At 43.6% G+C, this 23,521-nt stretch overlaps 2 long non-coding RNA genes across 2 annotated transcripts in view; one reads left to right on the top strand and one right to left on the bottom strand.

Moving 5' to 3' along the window:
* The first annotated feature begins 635 nt into the window (after positions 1–635).
* Positions 636–17,579, top strand: LOC309645982. The gene is made up of 2 exons (XR_014255151.1): positions 636–8,347; positions 8,667–17,579. It is a non-coding gene; the product is annotated as an uncharacterized lncRNA (long non-coding RNA).
* Positions 14,042–23,521, bottom strand: part of LOC309645983 — a 22,307-nt gene continuing 12,827 nt past the window's right edge. Inside the window, exon 2 of the long non-coding RNA XR_014255152.1 lies at positions 14,042–23,367. This is a non-coding gene — a long non-coding RNA (uncharacterized lncRNA). The remainder of the gene's footprint in view (positions 23,368–23,521) is intronic.

Raw genomic sequence — 23,521 nt, 5'->3', positions numbered from 1 at the left:
CTAGAGGGGTGGGATAGGGAGGGTGGGAGGGAGGGAGACGCAAGAGGGAAGAGATATGGGGATATAGGTATATGTATAGCTGATTCACTTTGTTATAAAGCAGAAACTAACACACCATTGTAAAGCAATTGTACTCCAATAAAGATGCAAAAAAAAAAAATAGATAATCAACAAGGACCTACTGTATAGCACAGGGAACTATCCTCAACATTTTGTAATAATGTCTAAGGGAAAAGAATCTGAAAAGAAATATATATCTGTATATATATATAAAACTAAATCACTGTGCTGTACACCTAAAACTAACACAGTATTATAAATCAACTACACGTCAATAAAAATAAAACTTTTTTAAAAATGAAAAGACAACTTACGTAATGGGAGAAAGTATTTGCAAACCATGTAGCTGATACGGGGTTAATATCCAAATATCTAAAATATATAATTATATATAATATAATTAATATCCAAAATATACAAGGAACTGATAAAACTCAATAACAAAAAAAAAAAAAACCTGATTTAAAAATGGGCAGAGTACCTGAATAGACATTTCTCCAAAGAAGACATACAAGTGGCCAACAAATACATGACATGGTGTTCAATATCACTAATCATCAGGGAAATGCAAATCAAAACCACAATATCACCTCTCACCTGTCAGAATGGCTATCATCAAAAAGACAATAAATAATAAATGTTGCCAAGGATGTGGAGAAAAGAGAACCCTTGTGCACTGTTGGTGAGAATGTAAATTGTTGGAGCCGATATGGAAAACAGTATGGAGTTTCCTCAAAACAATTAAGAATAGAACTACTATATGATCCAGCAATCCCACTTCTGAGTATCTGGGCATATATCTGAAGGAAATGAAATCAGAATCTCAAAGGGATATCTGTACGTGCATGTTCACTGCAGCATAATTCACAATAACCAAGACATGGAAACAACCTAAATGTCCACTGAAGAAAATGTGAGATAGAGAGAGAGATAGAGATAGATACAAAGAGAGAGAGAGAGAGAGATTATTCAGCCATAAAAAAGGAATGAAACCCTGCCATTTGCAACAACATGGATGGATCTTGAGGGCATTATGCTAAGTGAAATAAATGGACAGAGAAAGACAAATACTTCATGATATCACTAGTATATGGGATCTAAAAAAGCCAAAGTCATAGAAACAGAGAGTAGAATGGTGGTCCAGGGGCTGCAATGGGGAAATGAGGAGATGTTAGTCAAATGTTATACTTCCAGTTGTAAGACGAATAATTTCTTGGGATCTAATGTACAGCATGGTGACTACAGTTAACAATCCTGTACTATATACCTTAAAGTCGCTAACAGAATAGATCGTGTGTTCTCACCACACACACACAAAAAAAGTAATTATGTGAGGTGACTGAAGTGTTAACTAACCTTATTTGGTAATCATTTCACAATATTTGTGCAACAAATCATCATAATTGTACACCTTAAATTATTACACAATGATATATACCATTTGTACCTCAATGAAGCTGGAGAAAAAAATGTTTCTAAGTGCATATGGTCAAGTCCAGGAGGGACTGGGCACAAGCTACCAGCTGTCCTCTCTCAGGGGCATTGTATGGACAGCAACTGATTCTCCAAGATAGGATGTATGACAAGACGTACAAAGTATTACCAACCAAAGAAGTTCATCCAAGCCCTGCTGTCCAGGGTTTTTATTGAGGGTCACATACGCATGGAGCACCCTCACGGCTGATCTTAGCTACTCAGTTTCCAACTCCTTCAGAGGGCAAAGCCTATGAGACGTACAAAAACAGGCATTCCCCATAAATCACACTGTTGGCATAGATTATCTGGCACGTCCCAAGGCCCCACTAAACACAGACATTCTTATCAGGCAGAATATTCCAAGGACTTAGAGGTTATCTCCCAGCAGCCAGTCAAGGGCCAGACCTTCCTTTGGAACGTACAGGATTCAAACACGGCAGACCTGCTGAGTCAACCAACCCTTTACAGCAAAAGGACAATATTCAGGTGAGAAAGACACCACACTCTTTAGCTTCTGGGCAGCAAAGTAAACAAGTGGGACCAGGCTGAAAGGAGACGCATTCAGGTAGAACCAGGGCCACCTCCACCCCCACACTACATAGAACCCCTGTGGGCAACAGGAACACTGCCCCTCCCCGGAGGCACTTGTACACAAGTTCTGTTCCTCGGCAGGCCAGAGGGTGGCCCTTTTGCCGAACACCCACGCCCCACTGTGATGTTTAAAAGCCCATCACGGGTCGGGTTTTCAGGGAGACAAAGGCAAGGATGGAGATCTGTGTGCAGGAGGTTTACTAGGGAGCATTAGCCATAAGGAAGGAAAGAACAGCAGGCAGAAGGAGGTGGAGCAGTTGCTATGGACACCAGAGGCAATCCCATGGGGAACCTTGAAACTGGGGCATCCCTTCAGAGATGTCCCACATCAAGGCAAGGGACATGGACTTTGGAGCCCTTAAGAATCAATCATTGGTTGTGGATGCCATAGGGCAGAGGGAGGATTTCCTGAAACTGGGTAGCTTCCTTCAGCCAGAGGCACAACTCAGCTGTGAGCTGTCAGCAGCCAAGTCTCCTGAGAGCTGGGCAGGCATGCCTCCATGGTCCTACATAGAAGGCTGGAGGCACAGCACCCAGCACAAAGCCTGTCACCAAAGAGGGAAGAGAAAGATGGGAGAAACTTTGAATTGATTAAGATTTAAAACCCAGGATGACTTAAGAATCCTGAATTGATTGTATACCCAGGAGACTAGGTTTTCAACCAGAAGAGTCTGGGTGAACCTTGACTTGACAAGACTGAGTCTAGCACTGGAGTAAAAAGGGGCTGGTGTGGATCTAGGAAAAAGAAGGAAACTGTAGGATTCAGAAACACAGCAGACTTCATGGACTGGGGTAACTCTAAATATGTGGTCGTTTATCTCTGAGCCTAGCAACTCAAGATGTAGCAAACAGACATCATTCCACCTCTCTGGCCTGAAGAAGAGCTGGGGAGGAGCAAGGCGGCCGCAGCATCTGTGAGTGGTCACTAAGCTCCATCAATCTGATCTCCTTGAGGAAGGTGATGCTCCCTCCAAGATAAAGAATAAAACTTTCCTTTTAAACTAGAAGATATAATATTATAAGCGCATATCCTCTTTGCCCAGCAATTCCACTTCTAAACACTTATCCTACAGTTGAACACATACATCTGCACCAATGTACATACAAGCATAGGTTGTAGTGCAAAATGACATAAAGCATCCTGAATGTTTACCTTCAGAGAACTGGTTAACTAATTTATACATATCTATATGCTGGAATACTTCACAGCCACTAGAAAAAAGGAGGCACCTCTGGATGTACTGATATGCAACAAAGATACATAACAAAGACACCTTATTAAGTGAAAAAAATCAAGATGTAGAATAATGTGTACACTATGCTATCATTTATAGCTTTTAAATTGGAAGGGGACCATACATCCATACATTATTCTATATAAAGAGTGTGTCTTCTGGAAGATTTCAAGAGAAGCCAGCGACATTTGTTACCTTTGGGGAGGAGGAACTGGTGGTTGGGATGAGAAGGAGACTTCCTTTGCGCTGTACACTTTGTTTTTACTGTTACATTTTTTTTGCCACATGCATTCCCTATTCAGAAAAGAATTTTTTTTAACTAGGAACAATGAAAAATCCCATAGGCATGCAAACTAAATTAAGTAGCCATTCTTATAGCTGCAACATGCCTTTAAATTTGCAAGCACCCTGGCCTCCAAGATTGATTGGTTGTAAATTGAGAACCTCAGCGATTTCCTTTCACAGGGACAGATGTTGACATTGTTCCTCTGATTTTTTCACAGATGTTTGCCTTCCAGCATCTTTAAAATCGGATTTCTCTGTCAATTTGGAAATCCCAAATTTCTCATACCAAATCAAGATAACAGGAAAATTCGAAACCATTACCACAGTTTGAAAGAGTTTATAGGTGGCAACTGGTGATGGGAAGGGGGAGATATCTGAGGAGGCAGGACATCTCTTCCGTAAGCCCCCTTGTCACTGTGTGCCTCAGTTTACCTGACTGGGCTAGCTGGACAGGAAGTCTGTGTCAATACGTAGACATGGGCTTTGGAGTCTGAACAGCCATGGGTTCTAATTTTGGCTCCACCCCTCTCGAGCTGTGCTACTTTGAACCAGTTCTTTAACTCGGCTGGTCCCTTTTCTCTCATCTGTAAAATGGGGCTAATATCACCCACCTTGCAGTGTGATTTTGCAATTAGGTGATGCGACAAATGGAAAATTCTTGGCACCTGCTGAGCACTCCATGAACCCTTTTTCCCCGCCCCTTCCTTGACCACTTCCCTGAGTTTTTCCTCCTTCATCATGTCCATTTTTTGCTATAAGACATCAGGGGCTTTCATGGGATCCCCAGGTTTTCCCATTTTGAAACATTAGATGGAAACGTTCACCAACCCCCAAGACCCTCCTGACCTGTGAATTCTCCCCTTAGGACTCTGCTCTCCCTAAATGACAGCAGACAGGAATGTTATCCACTAATAAAAACCAAACCACTGCTGCTTGTGCATCTTAGCTAATAATGCCCAATATGCATTGAACACTTACTCTATCAGGATCTTGATAGGCATTTCACCTGCATTAATGCCATAAAATCCTCTCAACAATAAAAAGGCACTATTATTATTCCCATTTATAGACGTGGAAACTGAGCACCAGAGGTGATGGAACTTGTTGGACATCTGAGTGGTAGATCTGGGAACCAAACGAACCTGAAGCACAACCACAGAAAAATCTCAAGGTCAAGCTGGGTCTCCCCACTTATTATTAATAAGGCTTTATGCACCTTGGATGGATATGATGTGGTGGTGAATTCTGTTCTCACACCAAATGCAGTCCTTTGGGGAGCTGGCACTTATAAGTTGTGCAGCCATGGATGATTCAAAGCATGTCTCAAGAGTCTTAATGTCCTCATCCATCAAATGGGGACAGCAAGGATGACAGAGAGGGCTTAAAAAGGGGTTTTGGAAAAGGAAATGTTACGGACTGAATGTTTGTGTTTCCCCAAAATTCACATATTGCAGCCCTAATCCTGAATATTATTGTATTTGGAGGTGGGGCCTTTGGGAGGTAATTAAGTGTAGATGATGTCATGAGGGTGGAGCCCCCAAGATGCCATTAGTGCACTTATAAGAAAAGGAAGAGACCAGAGTTGTCTCTTTCTCTGCCACGTGAGGATATAATGAGAAGATGGCCATGTGCAAACCAGGAGGAATCTCACCAGACCCCAAATCTCCCAGCACTCTGATCTTACACTTCCCAGACTTTAGAACTCTGAGAAATAATATGCCTATTGTTTAAGCCACCCAGTGTACAGTATTTCGTTAGCAGCCCAAACTGACTAAGACAGTAAAGGATGGTTGGTCCTCCCTCCAACATTTCTCCTTTCCAATGCCCAGCCTGGGAAAGGCAATCAGGACAGTGAAAGAAAGCATGCATCACAGACATGGGTGTTCCTGTGCTATTGGTATTGGAAAGGTCAAACAGGATTATAACCCTGAGAACATACAAAACTTGGAAAAATTTATTAAGGGATATTAGGTTTGCACACACACAAAGAAATGAGTTCTTTGCCTGAATAATTTAGAGAACATTTAAGAGAACATGAGTTTGAAATCTTAGAGCTTTATTTTGTATACTGATAAACAGTAATTGACACTCTAAAGCTAATGTTTACTGAGTGGGTAATTTATGCCAGGTACTGGTTGCTAAGCATATTCTATGCATTGTATCATTTAATTCTCATAGTACTATCACTATCCTTATTACTGAACCAAACTTGGGTCCATTCACCCATGCACAGTAAAGCCAATCTACTGACACCAGGCTGTGGTGAAGGAAAGCACAGCATTCACTGCAGCCATCGAACAAGGAATGCAGGCAGCTAATACTCAAAAGACCTGAACTCTTTGTTTGGCACCTGCAATAAATACTGTGCTTTCCTTCACCACAGTCCGGTGTCAGCAGATTGGCTTTACTATGCATGGGTGAATGGACCCAAGTTTGATTCAGTAACAATTTTGGCACCCCAGATGGGATGGTAGTCCCAAGTGGGCATTTCACCTGCGGCACATGGGCCCCTGGCCGGTGGTGGCTTCCAGATCCTGTCCAGCAGCTGCCTGAGCACCTCTGTCTCAGAGACAGCCCTGAGTGCTTACCGATAAGCAGGCATCATTATCCCAGGGTGCTTTTGATTTCTGTGGTAAAGGAAACAAGAGGCAGGCAAAGGACATGGCGGGGCGGTCGGGGGTCGGGGGGGAAGGGGGGGGGGGGTTCTGTCCCAGGAAGGCCCCATAGGGTCTTGCCCGGTTACACCCTTTTCAGATAAGAAAAGTGACATTCAGAGAGGTTAACTCACTTGCCAAAGTCACACAGCTTCTAGTAAGTGGTAGAGGCAGAGTTTGATCCCAGGTAGTCTGATTCAAGGATTCACCCACCATACTCTACTGTAATAATAGAAAATCCTCATGGAATTTTCCATCAGAATAAAAAGTCTGCCCTGCCCCAGCCAACCTTTTCATTTACTATATCTCTGGGCACATGGAGAATAAAAATCAACCATAAAAGGAAGGGCCAGAGATGCCAGTTTTATCAAGGTCCTACTGGGTAAAGGGAAGGATGGCTCAAGCTGCCTAAAGGAGAAAACTGACAACAGTCACTTTCCAGGGAGGGAGAAAGCACCTTAGTACCCGAGAGCGGGTGGGCTTGGCACAGCCTGAACTGATGGTCATCTCCAACTGTAATTAGATTGGGAAGAAAAAGTGCTCTTCTAACTGAGCTAAAGGAAAGTTAGAAGCACTTTAAAAGTTCTGGCCAGAGCATGCAGCACTAATGTGGGAGGTGAAGGAGTCTGGCTTTACCCTGCAAACAAAAGGAAAACAGGATGTAAGAAAGCAGCCGCTCCCAAAGGAAGCATCTGTGTATTTCATTCTGCCAGGTGCCCACAGTTGATGTTTTTGTGTCCCTAATATAATCAGGGGCCCAGTCTCTGCATTCAAGGAACATATTCTAGCAACTTGAAAGTAATTTAACAACAGGTCCCCATGTACCAACCCGAAGAATATCACAGGGCACAGGTTCTCAGCTCCATCAGGTCCAATGCCCTGATGTTTCTGCTGATATTTTGAAATGGAGGGACTGAATGAGGTAGTCAGATGCTCACACCTATGTGTAGAATCACTGAATGCGACAGTCACAAATACAGAAACAGCAGGTGTGTGTCACAGTGGAGTAACTACAAGTGTCAGGGTTTTCCAAAATGGAGACTCCTTCTTGACGACACTCCATACAGAACAAAGTGTGATCTTCTCTTGACTTATGCTGGAGCTATGCTCCTGGACACTTCAATGTTCATTCAATGTTTGTATGCAGAAGGTTCCAGAATTCGGACAATCATAAATAGGTTTCTAACCTATATGAATGCCTGGTAGACCATTCAAAAATCAAGCATACCATAAGGTTGTTTTTTTTTTGGTTTTGGGGGTTTTTTTGCATCTAATAAAACTGTCTCCCATTTTGAGTAACTCCTCCACCTCCCATTGTTAGGGCAACCAAAACCACAGATTCTTTTTTTTTTTTAATAAATTTATTTATTTAATTTTGGCCGCATTGGGTCTTTGTTGCTGTGTGCAGGCTTTTTCTAGATGCAGCGAGCGGGGGCTACTCTTCATTGTGATGCACGGGCTTCTCATTGCGGTGGCTTCTCTTGTTGCAGAGCATGGGCTCCAGGCACGTGGGCTTCAGTAGTTGTGGCTCCCGGGCTCTAGAGCGCAGGTTCAGTAGTTGCGGCACACAGGCTTAGTTGCTCCATGGCATGTGGGATCTTCTCGGACCAGGGCTCGAACTGGTGTCCCCTGCATTGGCAGGCAGATTCTTAACCACTGCACCAGCAGGGATGTCCCAAAACCACAGATTCTTTTTTTAAAAAAAAAAGAGTGGGGGAATTCAATCCCCAGTGAGAATGTCTTTAACAGGAGATCCAATTCCTAATAATGCTCCTAAAGTCCCCTTTTCCTGCCTCACCAGTTCTCCTGCATTCCTCAGTTCCCACACCACTGAACCCCCAAAGAGCTCTTCTGACCCCCAAACACCTGATAGTTTATTGCCCTCCCCCAACACTGTGTCTCTCAACCCTTGTCAAGTAGACTAACTTAACCCTTTTGTCTCCACTTTGCAGCCATCTCTGCTCTCTTCCTCCCCAGATTTTACATCAGAGAAGTCCCAGGAACCAGCCAGGACAAGGTCTGGGCTCTCCTTAAAATGCAGAGAAGGCGGGGCTTCCCTGGTGGCGCGGTGGTTGAGAGTCTGCCTGCTAATGCAGGGGACACGGGTTCGAGCCCTGGTCTGGGAGGATCCCACGTGCCGCGAAGCGGCTGGGCCCGTGAGCCACAATTACTGAGCCTGCGCGTCTGGAGCCTGTGCTCCGCAGCAAGAGAGGCCGCGATAGTGAGAGGCCCGCGCACCGCGATGAGGAGTGGCCCCCACTTGCCGCAACTAGAGAAAGCCCTAGCACAGAAACGAAGACCCAACATAGCAATCAATCAATCAATAAATAAATCTTTAAAAAAAAAAAAAAAAAATGCAGAGAAGGCTATGAACCCCCTCAAAATAAATCTTTCCCCCATGGAGAAAGAACATTTGTGCCAGGCACCGAACTAGACCTTTGAGATACAATATTTCTTGGCACCTACTAAGTAGGGAATGATTAAAGTAATTATTATGTAAACCAGGGGTCAGCAAACTACTGTCTGCATATCAAATCCATTTCATCTGTTTTCCTACGGGCTGCAAACTAAGAATGGTTTTTACATTTTAAATGACCGGGAAAAAAAAACAAAAGAGGGGTACTATTTCATGATGCGAAAATTACATAAAATTCAGAGTTCATAAATAAAGTTTTATTGGAATTCAGCCACTCTCATTTGCTTCTGTATTGTTTATGCCAACCTTCAAGCTACAAGAAAGAATTGAGTAGTTGCTACAGAGACTTTATGGCCTGAAAAGCAAAAAATATTTACCATGGGTCTTTCCAGTAAAAGTTTGCTGACTCCTGGTTTAGACACGGAACAAGTGCCCTTGAGCACCTACAGTGTGCCAGGCACTAAGGTTACAGAGAGAGAGGGCAATCAACAAGGATATTCCTTCTCAAAATTTCTAAAAGCGTGTTATTCTGAATCATGTAGACTTGGGATCCCATCTCAGCTCTACTGACCTTGCACACGTTTCTTGACCTCAGTTTCCTCATCTATAAAGCAGGGTTGTGGATGACCTACTCACAGGGATATGTGGATATAAAATGACACAATCTGTGCAAAGCTCCTCAAACAGAGAAAAGAGACCAGCAGCTCACAGTTCCTTCCTGGTTCTCCCTCCCACCCACGTGTGCCGAGAAAGCAGACGAGAATGAGTGAGCGGGGTCACAGCCTCCTTGTCTAAATGTTTTCTTGTTAGAAAACATCTTTCTTCTTAACATCCTTTCCTATGTGAAAAATCCCCGTCAGAGGAATATGAAAAGGCCCTAACCTACAGTCAGATGGAAGGCAAGCGGGTGATCTCACAACTAAATCATTTTCGTCTACCTCCATACTGATCTGATGCTGCCCCCCTTTAAAAAAAATAATAATAATATGAAAATTGGGAAGTGGAAAACTTCATCCTCTGGATTTTTCAAAGACTAATTCAGTTGTAATCACAGAAGATTGAAACGAGGATTCACGACACATATCTCTTCCTCCAGGGCAGATGAATCTATGACTTGCATTTGATTTTAAATGTCATTCTCCTGCATCGTCAGTGGGTTTGATTGATAGAGCACACGAGGCCACTCAGTAAAATGATACAGTGGAGATCAAATCATGAAAGATAACTTTCGCCGAAATGTCTGTAGCCGATGGTGAGTTATAAGCCGTTGTCTCCCACTTTATGGAACACAATTTCATTTAAAGTCGAAATCTGTCACTTCAGCATTGTTTATTGAAATGCGTCCCACACCACGGTCTCCCGAAGAACAGTGTCAAGTCAAAAGGTAGAAAATCAAATGGATACAAAGATCCCAGGACAAAATAAAGTAAGGGAAATGGTTTCTGATCTGCATAAATATTATCCACCGGTGATGCATGTGGAACAAGAAATTAAGTCACTCATCTGCAAGGTAAATACGCGGCATTGTCAGAGGGGCCTGACAGAGCCCCATAAACCCAGGGCGTGCTGCTCGGAGGCTCATAGGTCTCCGTTTCATAACTCTGCTTTATTCATGGGTCCACAAGGAGAGTCACAACTGGGTTTTTATCTTTGCACAACTTTTTTTAACCTTTTCTTTTGCATTCATTCATATTGTCAATATATCATGATTGAGGATCTACCTGAGGACCATTGGGAGTTACCTAGAAGGCAGGAGGGTGGAACACAAGAACCTTCAGTTAAAAGCTATGGGCTTGAGTCCAGGTGTTCCCACTTTCCAGCTCTGGGAACTTGAGCAAGTCCCTTCACCTTTCTGAACCTCAGTTTCCCCATTACCAAGTTGAGGGGAAATGAGTCCAGACTTGGAAATGCTTCGTACATTGCCGAGTGCTTCACAGATGCAAAGCCCAAGGATAGCACCATTCTAGGCACTGTCACTGATGCAAGAAGCCTTGGTTGTCACTGATTCAATGAAGGTGTCTCTACAGCTAAGGGTCATCGGTCTCAGCAGAAAGGTTTTATGGAGAAAATGACTCCATTGAGGCATCTTGATTCCTCTGACACCAATGGACTCTATGACGTTGGGACAGTCACTTTGGAGATTTCTGGATTGCCTAGTTCACCAGGATGCTATATTCTGGAACCTTCCCAGTCTCCTGCCTCATCACTCACCACACCCCACTAGCTTTTCCTACACTTTGGTAGATGCTACTATTGCTTATCTAAGAAAGAACCCCTTCTTCTTTGCTAACGGAACCCCAATTTTTTAGGTACTGAACAGTCACATGATTCAGGAGAAGCTATACCCCTCCTGAGCCATGAAGAGTAAATCTTGTCTGATCTAAACCAATCATAGTAATACTGACCCCCTTTCTAGTGATTGCTTTAAGAATAGGCACGTGAGCAATTGTGACCAAAGAGGGTTGATGGGAGCTTTATTGGGAGCCTTTAGAAGTATCTCCTGTTGTTAAAAAGAGATACAGGAAGACAAATTTTCTCTTCTGGTCTTTGGACATTGTTGTGTGAGGATGTGATTTTGGAGCTATGGCAGCCATCTTGTGACCAACAGAGGAAAAGACTGGGACAAAGGCCACACTCTGTAAGTCAGAGCAGAAAGATGGCAAGAGCCCAGGTCTTTGATGATGTGACTGAAATACTGAATAAGCCAACTCTAGAGTTATTCTACCTCCAAACTCCTTTTTATGCAAGATAATAATTCCCCAAATGAGTTGTTTAAACCATTTGAGTTTTCTGTTACTTGCTAACAAATACATGTGGATTCCAAGTTGTTATTTCTTTCTACAGAATTCACTCCTGACACAATTCACCCTTGCTGGCCTCACTGGCAGGTGGTGGTTGGACTGGCGGGGGTCTAGGAGGACTTTTCAGGACAGGGTTGTAAAGAGCTGCCTTATCTCTGATCCCTGTTACTAGGCCTCAGGCTTTCTGTACCCCTCCTCCAACCACCCACCCACACCCCATTATTTGGCTAATTCCTCTTCATATTTCAGGTTTCAACTTAACAGTCACTTCCTCAGCCAGACCATCTCTGACCAGCACCCACCCAAGGTCAAAATACCCTATGATTTATACATTCTCATAGCTCCACTATGTTCTTCATAGCGCTTATCATAATTTGTAATTATACATTTATTTGTTTCACTATGATTAATGTCCAGCTCTGTAAGCTCCATGAGGGCAGGGACCACATTGTGTTTACCACTTTATACCCAGCCCCTACAATAGAGACAGATACATAATAGTTGCCTCAGTAAATATTTATTGAATACATGAATTAATTGGTTGATCAATGCCCCAACATTCCAGTCATACTTGGTTCCTGAAAATATCCAAATCCTGGCCTGAAATGTCCTTCAAACCTCCATTGTGTGCAGTCTTGAGAAACAGAAGCCAGAGGGGACAGAGTCTCCTTCCCACAATCAGGGGGCTGGGAGGTTTTGTGGAATGAAGAATTTTCAGTGCTAAAATTATTATAGTCCCAGGAAAATCAGGACAGTTTGTCACCCTACATGTGACTGAGCATGGGACTGGGCACAGCCAATCAGATGATTCCTCCTGCGATTTGCCTCCTGATGCAAGAGCATGGGGCCTATTGGATTTCCATGGATTCTCTGCAAGGACAGCTGTGGTCTGCAGACCAGCCCATCCCCAACACACGCTGTTGGTGGAGTTGCTGCCGTATAGCCCTCTACGGCAACCTTGGTTTGGGGCCCTTTTCCTAGGCTGGTCCTTCAGGACTCTCCTCAAAATATTCTTTTTTTCTTTAGAGTCATTTTGTGGGGTGAACAACTGAGAACTCAGAGACGTAGACAAAAAATCATATCTTATTGTTTAAATCCCCAGCACAAGTCCTGGCACAGAGTAAGCGTTAGTGGGAGGTTTGCTGAATGAATAAATGAGCTGACTCCCCTCTCTGGGATATGGTATCAATCAGGATCATGGCAGGAAACACATGGCTTGCTCAAGTGGTATAATCAAGAAGAGTTCTTAATAAAGGGCTATGTACAGAGCTTTGAGCAAGATTTAGGAAAACCCAAAAGAAATGCTGCAGTACCCCACAACTAGCAAGAGTGAGGAGCCAGTACCACTCCAGAAGAGGAAGAAGATGAAACAGTTATGGAACCCAAGGAGGGTAGCTATAGCTGTTGGAGACAGCTGCCTGGCAGGAGCTGCGACCTTCAGTAGAGAGAGGCAGCCAACCCATGGCAACTCAGTGGGGAAGAGCCAGAGGAATAAATCCCCCAACCTCTCTCTCCTCCCACCCTCTACTATCCTATGGGGGTCTTCTATTGGCCAAACCCAACCAGCCACAAGAGGGTAAGGGAGCTCGGGTGATGCAGTCCACAAAGGTCAGCCTCCTGGGGTACAGAGCAGGAGAAGGATGGGTGGAGAGTAGGTCTGGAGGGGCAAATGCTAAATATCCAGCACAGAGACTATCCAGACAGAGGACAAACTAAGAAAATCTCCTTCACCCAGAACCGCCAGCCCCAGAGGGGCCAAAGCTCTTTGGAGAGTCAATCCCACCCCACTGCCACCAACATCATCAACCAGCAGCAGGTTTACCCCAAACTCTGGCGTATCTCCTTCATCTGTATAAATTTCCACCATGATTTTGCTAGTAAGAGAAACTATCCTCCAAAACCCAGAGTAACTACAGAGCCCAGAAGTCTTGGGGCTTTCCAACTTTGAAGCAGATCCAGGGCTCAAGAGAGTCAAGAAGTCATATCGATGCCAGAAATCTGGACCCAGGCAGGCAGCGTGGGTGAGCCACCCCAGCAGATGTGCAGGCTCTCTTCCCTTCACCCAAAAAGCAGCAAAAGCATTTCTTATTCACTGTGGCCCCTTTGCTTCCAACTGGGGGTGCAATAACTTCTAAAAGTTTAGTGTCATCCAACATCAACAGTCTCTCCTTCATGCACAGAAAACAGAAACTCACTCATCTCCAGGCAGGAAACATGGACTCAAGCTTCCCTCTTCTCATTTGATGTCTGCCACCCTCAGAGAGTCAGTTATGGTTTGTGGATTTTTAAATGGTGTTGGGGATGGGGGTGGGGGAGAAGGATTTCCTAGTGATAAGGAATAAAAATGCAAAAGTTTTATTGATGAGATATGCATGTAAAGGGCTTGCTATAGTGCCTGACATGCAAAAAACACTCAATAAATGTTTGCCAACCAGTGTCTACTATCTTCATTCTTATTAATACTAGCCATTTATTGAGCGTCTACTATGGGCTAGATGTATTATGGAGATTTGATCCTCATAGCACCTCTGCTTGAATAGTTATGGTATTTTCTGCCCCATCATCTTTTTCTAAGAACAGCCCCACCCCACCCCCACCTCCTGTGATCAGAGTTGACCCAGGGACAGCCACATCACCCAAGCAGGACCAGACGGTTCTTTCCTTGGAATTTTGGACACTGAGACGAAGAGAACTTCGGTCTCATTCCTGTCACTGGACCAATGAGATGTATAACTTCACATTTATTTCATGCTCTACACAAGAGATGCAAAAACAATTCTGTAGATGCATCAATCCTGGAGCCAGTTTTCCAAAGCCCAGTGGCCATGTTGCTTTTCCGTGGCCTCTTGTTCAATGAACTAACCCAGTATCCTCCCAGTAAATTCCTTTGCACTTTAGATACCTTGAGTTGGGCTTCTGGCGCTTGTAACCATAAGCATCCCTTGAGACAGGTATTACTATCTCTACTTGAGAGATGAGAGCATCAAGGCTCAAAAAACAGTGAAATAAGTAATCTGCCTAAGATCTCCCAGGTCCTAAGTTGTAAAAGCCAGCATTCAAACCCAGGATTGTCTGATTCCAGCACAGGCTCACTCTGCCCCATTGTACCAGTTTTCCTCAGATCTGGATTGACTTAATTACTCCCTTTCCGTGTGAAATTTAAGAAAAGAGAGAGAGAGAGAGAAGTAAGGGAGAGGCACCCAATACAGGTTTGGGTTTAACCAAATAGAACTGAATTGAGTGACTGCGTTTCCATGAATCTAAGCTACATGTTTTTCAACATTTCATCATTTTTAAAACACACTCATCTTACAATCAATGTAAGTATTTAATGTAGGGTTTCTTTTTCCCCCAAAGAGCTGTTATCAAATCAGTGATCTAACTTACAATCAACAGTACCTTATAAATAAGGAAATACGGTAAAATACTGTCACCTTGGGAAGGTACCTACTTACTCCAATGATGCTGCCATTGTTGAAAATACTTCTGGAGTTCTCCAGAACTCCATTTCTTGAATGGAGTTCAAGCTGCCACGTTGGGGCAGCTCATTTTTTCAGGGAAAGAGACTCCAATGACCATGCGTCCTTCTTGTTCCCACTTTCTACCTGGGCAGTTGCTGACACTACGTGGCAGCCAGTCATAAAAGAAAACTGAATTTGTATCCTCAGCAAACTCAGAGAACACAGTGGTTTCATTTATAAATACCAAATTTTGAAAACACTTAAAATTTGGAAGGTTGCCTTAGTCCTAAGTAAAATAGTCTTTGGAGGGACACTTCATCAGCTCACTGGAACTGAAGGATTTCACATTTGCATCAGTTCAAATCCAACCAGCTCTCCCTTCCCTTCTGGGGAGACAGGACCCTCAGACATTGCTGGGTCGGATGGGCAGAAAAGGTGACTTGGTACAATCCCTATGGAAGAGAATTTAACAATATCAAAATTACAAAATTACCCTTTTGACCCAGCAATTTTACCTCTAGAAATTGATGCTACAAATGCACTTGCATTCATATGCATAAGATTACACACAAAAACATAATAATATCAAAACATTGGAAATGCCATCAATAGGAAACTGGCTAAACAAATTATAGTATGGCCATTTGATAGAATACTATTCAGCTGCTAAAAAAAAAAAAAAAAGAGAGAGGTTTCTCTATACTCTTTCTGTGCACTAATATCTCCCCAAAATATTGTACTAAGAAAAGCAAGGTATAGAACAGTATGTGTAGCCGATTATATTTTGAGTAAAGAGGGAAAGGAGAATTTGTATTTATATTTGCTTGTATTCATGTATATAAATTCTAGAAACAATGTAAGAAACTCTTTAAGGTGGGATTTATGAGGTCTCTATTGCTGTATAATAAATTACCCAAAATAGTGCAGCTTAAAACAACAAGCATTATCTCCCAGTGTCTGTGGCTCTGGGATCCACAAGAAGCATAGCTGGGGAGGTTCTGGCTCAGGGTCTCTCATGGCTACAGGGGAGACGTCAGCCAGGACTGCAGTCATCGGAGTGTTTTCTGGGGCTGAAAGATAAGCTTCCAGCCTCACTCATGTGGCTGCTGGCAGGCCACAGGTCCTCACTGGCTGTTAGCTGAAGACCTCAATTCCTCACCTCTCCCTAGGGTGCCTGAGTGATCTCACAACAAGGCGGCTGGCTTCCTCTGAAGCAACTGATGACAGACAGATACAGACAGAGAAAGAGAGACTGGACAGACAGAAAGAGCCCAAGAACAAAGCTGGAGTCTTTTATAACCTAACCTCAGAAGTGACATACCATCACTTCCGCAGCATTCTGTTGGTCACAAAGACCAACCCTGTTACAATATGGGAGGGGACCACACAAGGGTGTGAATGCCAAGAGGCAGGGATCACTGGGGAACCTCTTGGAAGCTGGCTACCTCAGGGGAGTACTGAGATGCTGGGGGATGGGGATAGGAGAGAGACATTTTACTATACTTTTTACATTATTTCTCTTTTGAAATTTAAACTATTCAAAACACTGGAATTTAAAAGAGTGAAGGAAAAAGAGAATGCCCTGAGGGACAACCAGCAGCCCCGGGATCAGAGTTTGAGACTCCCTGTTATTATAGAGCCATGGTTCTCAAACTGGGGCACAGGTACCCCAGGGGAACCCTACTGTATCCCTGGAACATTCAAAGCTACAGAACAAACATGACCGTCTTCCTTGTAGCATCAATAGACTTTACTCTGTAAGTAACTTAAAATAGATATAGCACGAAGTAGAATACAGAATTCACAAATATCTAAGATAAAACATGAAACTTCAAAGAAATGTTCACCCTTGGAGAGACTGTTTTGGGCTATACTTGCAGAGTTTGAAGTCATTCTCCTTTCCTTTTAGGGGTATTTTTTTAAAAGTTTGAAAACCACAAATGACTTCCAAATGTTTTTTAAAAATCCAACCCACCCTCAGAGGACCAATATGCTGTTAATTCTAAAGATTACAGGCAAAAAAAGTTGCCCATGTTCTTAGTCTTGAGGGCAGCATCAGGAGAAGGTGCATACTCCAATAGTGGCTATTTGGAAGGGGCAACACACAAGTGAAACCATCAGCTTTGCTCTATTTTTTTAATATAGCCCATGACCAGCAAATGGAGTTTGGTTTCCCTGCTCTGTTTCTCCATTTGGTACTTTTCCTTCCCTCCCATGCATTCTCCTGAAAACCAAAAGTGAATCATGTTGTCCCTTGAACAACACATGGATGGTAAAGTGATAAAGACCCTGGACTCTAGAGTCTGACTGTTTGAACCCAAACTCCAGCACCCCTACTCAGTTGCTGTGTGACCTTGGGCAAGTTCTTAATCTCTCTGAACCTGTTTCTTCACCTGGAAAACAGTGAAAATAAAAGTATTCATGAGATCAGATTATATAACACTCTTAGCCCAGACTCCACACAGAGTAACCATTCAATAAATATTAGCATTATCACCATCAAGGAAAAGGCTTCTGATAAAATAATTCTATTGAGCAATGAATGTCTGTAACAGTAATGAATTCTTGGTCGACCAAACAGCCCAATGGCTGACAAGAGACAGATAAAACTTAGCGTTTTCTTCTTTATAATTTCCTTAGATTCCAAATTCCCTATAATGAACATGTATGACTTTTGTAATCAGACATAAAGCTGGCATTAGCTCTCTGCCTGCTCATCCTGAACCACAGCAATTGGCCACCGATTTCTGCTTTAGCTGACCCATCTTTAGAGCATGGTTAATTACTCCAATTAAAGACAGAATCTCACCTTGTTTTTTGTAAAAAATAAAAATAAAATAAAATGGATATATACCCTCCAGGTAACACAGAACTTCCCAAGCTAGAGAGAACAAGAGGAAATTAAAAATGTCTTTCTCCAGCTCAAATCCCTCCTCTCCCCACCCCCCATTCTCTCCCATCACCCAGTCTGGGCTCCAACACCCTGAAGAAAAATTGAGAGAAGCTAACTTTGTGCTTTTTGTGCTTTCACTCTGGAAAATAATGAGCAGAAGCAGGGGGTGAGGTGGCCCTGCTAATATGGAATGGCAGGAGAAATCAGGATGAATTAGGGAAGCGTAAATTCTGGAGCATGTTTTACAACCCCATTAGTTCTAAGCACACAGGATTTCAAGTCAAAGAGCATCCACACACATACCCTTGGATTATTTAAGAGATAAGGCATATACAAAATTAGCATACAGATCAGAGGAATGCAACTGAGTACTGCTAAAGTGGGCTATAAATGCCTGAAAAATGGTTGTTTCTCTGAAGAGAACTTTACACCACTCCAAAATCTTGCTCAGGAAGTGTGAACTGTAAATCAGACAAACCCCACTCACATCCTGGTTTTGACACCTAACTCTTGTATCTCCTTGGGGCAAGTTACCCAACCTCTCCAAAGCTTCATTTCCCTACCAGTAAAATGGGTATCCTAGTACCTCTCCTTCTCACCTCACAGGGCTAAAGGGACACGGTAAGCAAATGCTTTCTAAACTGTAAAGTACTGTGCAAATACAAGATAGTGTTAATCTCTTCTCATGGACTTATTTACACTCTGCTTTGTTACAAAAGAGGATTTAGGGTAGATGTCAGCAAGCTTCTTTATTTTATTTTGAATTTCAAGAAAGAAAGAAATAAGAATACTTGTTTTCTATAGGGACACAAATACAATTTCCATGATAACACAAATATAATTAGTTTACCTAACAAATTCTTTGCTCAGACACAGTGGAAAGATAAATTCCCCCTTGGTCTCGAGGCTTCAGTTACCCACACACTCTAAATCCAAACAAAAGTGCTATTGAGTGCCTACTATGTGCAGTACCCAACACGATGTCTAGCACTGAAACACACATCACATACACCACCCCCATACACAGCACATGCAAAACACACCCTTTACAAGTGGGAAGATCACAGATTTTTGGAGTTCAAAGGGTCTTAATGCAAACTGGCTCCCAGCTCTATCTTTTCTCTCTTTGAGACTTTGGTTAAATCTTCTCTGAGGCACCATTTCTTCACATGGCAATTGGAGATCAACCATCCTCAAAGCCTCATGGGATGATTGGCGATATTAAATGTTAAGGACCTAGCACGGTACTAACAGAATTTTAACAAATGGCAGCTACTGTTATTTTCTATCACTGCACATTTTAGAGTGCCTATTCTTAGAGCACTTCAGACAAATTATTTTTTTTTAGGCAACTAAACAACAGCATTAAATTTATTATTTTTTTTAATTAATATGAGTTCTCGTAGTGTTTAGAACACAGATCACAATGGATAAAAGCTTGCTTCTTTCCCTCTTCAAAAAATTTACAGTTCTTACACATGACATTTAATGGAGTACTGTGTGTCACCCTACAAAAAATAAATTTAAATTGAAGAAGCAGAAACATGGGAGAGTCCTTGTTTGGCCTTAATTTGTACTTGAGTACAATAAAGTCTTATCCTATAAGCTAGAGTCATAAAGTCAAAAGTCAGGAAGGAAAAGAATGGCTAATTAGGCACTGAAAGTAAAAATTCTTTCTTTATTGCTGTTTCATTAAGACCTAACAATTGGTCAGACACAGGGGCTTAGATGTGCCATTCTAGTTAATGGTCAGTTACAGATTTCCACCATAAACTCATCTTCCTTCCAGCATCTTAAATCTCAGGCACTGGGAGCTAATAAGTAGAGAAAGCTCTGAGGCCCAGGGCAATCTCTCTCTCAATCCAATCTCTCTCTCACTCTGCCCCCTCCACCCTGCCATAACTGGTTGTAAGGCTCCTGATTTCACGCCCAGAAACCCAACTCTAACTCAATTCATCACAAAAGGAATACATTGGTTTATCCAGCTGGCGTAGTTTACGGAAAGAACCAGAGCCCCAGGGACTAGAGAAAGGACTCACTGCCACTGAGGCATGCACCCTCCCCTCCCCCATTTCTCTTCTCCATTTGTCTTTGCTCAGCCTTATTCTCCATCTCTCCCTATGCGCGAGGAAAAGCAGATGCTGACAGCTCCATATTCACATCCTACCTATTTAGGAGCCATGATAAATTAATCCCAGGGGAGATCCTGATGGACCCTGTTCAGGCCAGGCGCTGCCCTATGGTCAACATTGCTAGACAGAAGGGCCACTGTGGTTGACCAGGCATGTGCCATTTGCCCAGCACAGCAGACATTGGCAATGCCCACCCGTGTCCCTTGAACCCCTGTCACCCCCATACAAGCCAAAGGCATGCCACTGCAAGCCCCTGAGACTCACCACCTGAAGGCTTGCTCTTGGCCGAGACAAGATGAGCCAGAAGTTCCAGGAAGTAACCCCCCACCAGGAGCATCCCTCAGACATGTCAGATGAGAAATGGAAGATGAATATCTCAGTTTCCTCACCACTCAGATGGGAACCTCTGAGGTGTGTTCCACACTGTCAACCAGAGCTCACCAAAAGGACTGAGCCCCAGTGCCTGTAGAAGTAGCTTTCTCATTACCGCACTCTTTATTGACTTAAATTCCATTGTCTCATTTCTCCCTGTGAAGGTTAATTTTATGTATCACCTTGCCTGGGCCATGGGGTACCCAGATAGCTGGTAAGACATTATTCTGGGTGTGTCTGTGAAGATGTTTTTGGGTGAGATTAACATTTAAATCAGTAGACTTAGTAAAGCAGGTTGCCCTCCCTAATGTGTGTGGGCCTCAGGTAAGGGACTGAATAGAACTGAATAGGGTGACCCTCCCCCAAGCAAGAGAGAATTCCTCCTGCGTGACTGCCTTTGATCTGGGACATCAGGATTTTCTTGCCTTCGGACTCAAACTGAGACATTGGCTCTCCTGGGTCTCCAGCTGGCTGACTCATCCTACAGATCTCGGGATTTGTCAGCTTCCATAATTGTGTGAGCAATTCCTTTTAATTAATTAATTAATCTCCTACTGGTCCTGTTGCTCTGGAGCCCCCTGACTAACACACATCCATGACTTCCTGGAGTCATCCTACAAATAACCACTTACATGCAAATCCTTATCTCAGGGGCCTTCTCCTGGGGGAACCCAGCCTCAGATTGCCCTGACTTTTTTAGGAGAAGAAAGATGCCTAGGAACTGGCAGCCTTGCTGAACCACACAGAAGGAGGGAGGAGTGCTTCCTAAACAAGAGGGTGCTGGGCAAATAAAAACAACCTAAACCCATCATGGTCCAAGTTGCTGAGCAGGTAGGCTGGGGTGAAACACAGCTCCCACCAAGGTGAGCATGTGGAGGGTGGTTCCTGGACCGACCTGACACAAAGGCAGAGTGCTTAGCTGCTCAAACATCCATCTCAACCAAGCTTTCTCCATGAGGATCGGTTCCTCTGCTATGGGCCCGGGCCGCCCGTGGCTTCTCCAGCAGGCACATCAGCTCTGTGGTGCTGACGCCCTGCTCTATTGTTGTTTGGTCAGCCTCTAGCCTTGACTCCCAAATTTGCTCTGACCCATGTGATTCCATGCCTGAACTTGAATTTCAAATTTCAGTTTCTCAGGTGTCTTTAAGGCACAGGTTGCAAACTTAAAGGCCCACAGGGGGCAGATATGTAACACATATGAATGAAGAAGGCTGGAGACAGGAAAACAGGGCTGGGTGGAGACTGAGGCGAACTGGAGAGCACATGCCTCATCGAAGCAAGGATTCCATCCTGGGTGACTTGTGAAAATGGAAGTTGAATGTTGCCAGGCTGCCACTATTTTTTAAAGAGAAGTAGAAAGTACAGGTTTTTTAAATGTAAAATATACAGATTACTGAATGCCGGCAACTTACTTTTTTAATGTAAGTAGTGAGCCAAATCTATGTTCCCGCCAGCCCTATGCTGCACGGGCCATCACATGGTGGCCCTAGGAATGAGTCTCGCAGACCTCCCACTATAGGGGATGAAACTGACCAGGGGCTACTGTGATCTGAAATCCGTATGCTTCCACAGGCTGCCCCCTGGGGTGACTGAGTAGGGCAGGGACACTCCTTCCTGAGAGACACAAGACTCCTGTCCCCAAAGTTGGCTTGAGGACTCCCCTATAGTGATGCCACCCTGACTTCCCTCCTTTCTCTCCTTCACTGGAGGTCGGACTTGCTGTGCTGTCCAGGGGCTCTCCCTGCCTCTTCTGGCTCCCTCCCCATTTTCTGTCACAGGTGGTTCTCCTAATAAAAATCATGCATGTCTGATCGCGTACTAGAGCCTGTTTCTCAGAGGAACTAACACAGCATCTTGTAAATTCTGCTTTCAATACTCAGCACACAATCACTTATATCCTCCACACTCTGTGGCTATTCGGGTCTAACTCTAACCCAGCTCCCACCCTTGAATCCTCCCCACTGCAGGGACTCCCACACGGATTGCCCACGACGGGGACACTTCAGCCTAAAGAACTCAAATCTCAGAGGGCTCCAGACAGTGTGATGAACTTGGCTCCTTTCATGATTGAACGAGGGCCATGCGCATGGCCCTGGAATAACTCTAGTGCCTACAGAAAAGAACATTCTCCCAACAGAGATGATCTGAACTTTCCTACCAACACTCCTTGAGTACAAGAGAGCCTTTGCGATGGCCTGTTTCTGTTTGTTTCCCGAATCCCCCGTCTTCCCAGCATCCGCCCTCTTGTGCAGACACAGTGGGGAATCTGTTTTTGGAGGAACTCATGCAAACTCTGCAGCTGAATCTTTCATCTCCAGCCTTGATGGTGTCTGGTTGTGCCCCATAAGGCAGAGAAAGGACATAGGATGCAATTTTGTCAGGAAATCAACTGGTTAATAATCTACCATGATCAGAAATCAGCAACATAGTAGTTGGCTGTTGAGAAGAAAGCACTAAAATTTGAAGTCAGGAGGCCTAAACTAGGTTTAAGTCCTGGATTCTCAGCCACTTGCTGTGTGATCTTGGGCAGGTTACTTAAGCCCTCTGCACAACCACCCGATACCTGTAAAATGGAGCTAGTGATATTTACCTCTTAGAGTGGTCGTAAGATCCAAATTGAATGCAGTGAAAATACTTTGCAACTGAAGTACTTGGACTGACCCTTCCATTTTCAACCAAATGATTTTTTCAGCACATCAAAAGAATTTGTTCTTAGAATGAATGAATATGTAAGCAACATGGCTGAATATATAAGTGCATCAAATCATCACGTTGTATACCTTAAACTTATACAATGTTGTATGTCAATTACATCTTATTAAAGCTTGAAAAAAATTTATTCTTTGATTCTAATAATTAGCTTTGGTATGTAAAGGCTAAACATAAGCACAATTGAAGGAATAATGATGGCGATGGAAATGTTCTAAAACTGGATTTTGGTGATAGTTGCACAACTCTAAATATCAACAACTAAAAATCATTGGGGCTTCCCTGGTGGCGCAGTGGTTTAGAATCTGCCTGCCAATGCAGGGGACACGGGTTCGAGCCCTGGTCTGGGAAGATCCCACATGCCGCGGAGCAACTGGACCCATGAGCCACAACTACTGAGCCTGCGCGTCTGGAGCCTGCGCTCCGCAACAAGAGA

This window comes from Balaenoptera physalus (genome assembly GCF_965194825.1).
Source record: "Balaenoptera physalus genome assembly, chromosome: 16".
In the NCBI taxonomy this organism is placed as follows: domain Eukaryota; kingdom Metazoa; phylum Chordata; class Mammalia; order Artiodactyla; family Balaenopteridae; genus Balaenoptera; species Balaenoptera physalus.
This window is presented reverse-complemented; position numbering and strand designations above follow the sequence as displayed.